We start from the raw sequence: 3076 nt of genomic DNA, 5'->3' as shown, positions 1-3076 counted from the left end.
TCTCAGCAGCACTGGAAGGCAGCAGTCCCAGGCTGGGAGGGCCGGGGGCTGAGCAGGCCCGGACGCACAGGAGCTGGTGGCTCGTGTTAGGGGCCATCGGGACAGGGTTCCGTGCGGTCTCCGACCCCTCTCCACACAGAGGTCCACGGCCTGAGCTTCTCTTTGTCAGGGGAAGACGCCACCACTGTTATCTATTTTGCAACATGCATTAGGGTATATTATGCGGACAATTCTAACAAAAATCAATAAGATTTTACAACCTTATTTCATGAGAGCTGGTATCGTGGATGACATGAATTTTGTTTTCCCCAGAGCTAGAGGACACAACTCAGGACCCTGCACCTGCCAGGCCTGTGCTCTTTCACTGAGCTAAATCCCAGGCCCAAATTCTGTAACCATTACCTTGACAAAGAAGTCTCTCTGAAAATATTGGAAAGTACTAAAAAGTAGTTTGCTTTTGGGGGGAAAATTTGTTCAATTATTTTGAGATACAAAGAAAGCCTTGAAGGTGTTGCTCACGTATTGGAACGCCTTTGCAGAGCTCAATTGTGACTAGTAGTCCTTCACGGAAGAAACAGGAAGACATGGCACCCAAGGCTGGAAACAAAGTCAAGGCTTAAGGTTGTGGAGCACAGCGGGCGTGGTTCAAGTCCAGCTCTGTCACTTTACAAGTGGCGGGATGCCAGGCGCTTCTCTCCCTGGAGGCCGGGCCCAGTCCGGTTTCCAGATGGCACAAGGGGCCCCAGAGCAGGGGCTCCTCACAGACAAAGGACTCCACACCCTTACGATCTCACAATGTGCCCAACAGCACAGACTGTGGGGCAGAGCGGTGAGGTTCAAGGGGCGCTGCCGGACCTGCTAACCCCGACAGGGCCATCCGCCTTGACCTTCCCTGCTACACAATGGCAAAAACGCAAGCACAGGGCGACCATGAGTGCTAGAAAACACAGAGTTATCAAGAATGCTCCGCAGCCTCCTAGCAGGCACCTGGGATTAAAGTCTGGGGTAAAGGTGCCACTCAACATCTCTTTCGAAATTAGTATTGTGAATGCAATGAAGCATCCTCCACAGTTTGGGTGGTTTTGGGTTCTTCAGTGTTGGGCGGCCACGGCTGCCTGATCCTTTCCCATCTCTTCAACTCTATCACCTTTGACACTCAAACAGTTGATCTCCATCCTGCCCTCGCCCCGCTGGGCCAACACTCTACTCTCCTAAGTGGGAAGAGACCCTTTGCATCTTTTGGTGACTGGATTCTTTCGGTTAGCTTCATGTCCACGACGCTCCTCCATCCCTGAGATGTGGCAGAACCATTTGCTTTCTTCACGCTAAGTAACAGTCCATGGCATGTATGGGCTGCATCGTCCTTACAAATCCATCCTCTGTAGGACCCTGAGTTGCTCTGTGCTGGGCTACTGGGGATGCTGTCACTACAAACTTGGGCCTCCCACTCGCTCACTTTGTTTATGGCTGGCGTTCTACCAATTGAGCCACAGCTCCACTTCTGACTTTTTGTTGGTTAATTGGAGATGGGAGTCTCATGGTCATTTCTGCCTGAGCTGGGTTCGAACCACAATCCTCAGATCTCAGCTTCCAGAGCAGCTAGGCTTACGGGTGTGCGCCCCTGGCGGCAGGCTTGCTTCCTGGGTTTGTTAGGAGCAACTGCACAGGTTAAGAAGTGGTATCCCACTGTAGTTAGAGGTGTTCACCTCTGCATGCACTTCATAGCACTTCCTGGTCATTTCACCGTCTTTGGAGAAATGCCTATCCAAGACTTTATCCACTTGGAAATCAGCTTTTTGCTGTTGGTTTTCAGAAGCTCATGCTATATATTCTGGGTATCAATACCTTTTCATGCAAGTGACTTTCAAGTACTTTCTCCTATTGCATGCGTATGTTTTATGTAGTCTAACTTGTCTCTTTTTTTTTGTCTGGTGTTGGTGGCTGTCAAAATAAATAAACCATTGATAAATCTAATGGCCTTTTTGTCACGTCTTGTTTTTCTTCTGGTTTCTAGTTTTACTAAGGCCTTTGAGCCTCCAATCTTTCTTGTCTTTTTTTTGGTACCACTTTTCTTTATCACTAATGGCTGGCGCCAGGCCCCAGTCCTGCTCCTTGCTATTTTGGAGTTCATGTCCCAAGGACTCCTCTGCCTAGACTATCTTAGAAGCCTGATCCTCCAGGTCACAGCCTCGAGTAGCTGGGGTCACAGGACCGGCCACTGGCACTGGCTTTATCCATCTCTTAAAACCAACTGAGCCAGGAGCCTGTGGCTCACGCCTGTAAACATCCTAGCTACTCAGGAGGCTAAGATCTGAGAATTGTGGTTTAAGGCCAGTCTGGACAGGAAAAGTCCGTGAGACTCTTACCTCCAATAAACCACCAGAAAACTGAAAGTGGCGCTGTGGGTCAAGTGGTAGAGCACTGGCCTTGAGCTGAAGAGCTGAGGGACAGTGCTCAGGTCCAGAGTTCAAGCTCCATGACCAACAAAAACAAAGAAAATTTAAACTGAATTTGCGATCTAACATAACAGTGCATGCTGGAAACACCCAGGAGCCCTTGAGAAAGATGCGTGTTGCAACTGCGTAGTGTGTTCTATCTGCAGCTGCGGCGGGCTCACTGCCCCGGTACCGTTACAGTTGTCTGTGCAGTTACCATCTTCTCCTGCAGCTGTACTCAGGATGCAGAGGGAACTGAAGTCGCCAACCGCTCCTGTAAGGCTGTCCCTGTCCTCCCTCGGCTTTACCTGTGTTAATGTGCATGCTCCTCCCCTCCCCCGGCGGTTTAACATGGTATTAGTCTGTCTGATCTGGTCTAAGTACCTCCGCTTTCTTGGTTACTACTTGCACTAGTAGCTTTTTCTATTGCATCATTTCCAACCTATTTGTGTGTAAAGCTTTAGCTAAAATAAGTTGCTTGTAGATAGAGCACACAACTGAGTCATGTATTTATCATTATATGAATCTCTTTTTTGTGGAGAATTTAACCCACTTATATTTAGAACAATTACTAATAAGGATGAACTTAAGTAATTTCACTAAGCTTTCTATATAACTTTTCAGTATAACTTTATTTTTTC

The sequence above is a fragment of the Dipodomys ordii genome, unplaced genomic scaffold (genome assembly GCF_000151885.1).
Source record: "Dipodomys ordii isolate 6190 unplaced genomic scaffold, Dord_2.0 Scaffold87, whole genome shotgun sequence".
In the NCBI taxonomy this organism is placed as follows: domain Eukaryota; kingdom Metazoa; phylum Chordata; class Mammalia; order Rodentia; family Heteromyidae; genus Dipodomys; species Dipodomys ordii.
The sequence above is the reverse complement of the archived record's forward strand: the minus strand, read 5'-3'. Positions refer to the sequence as shown.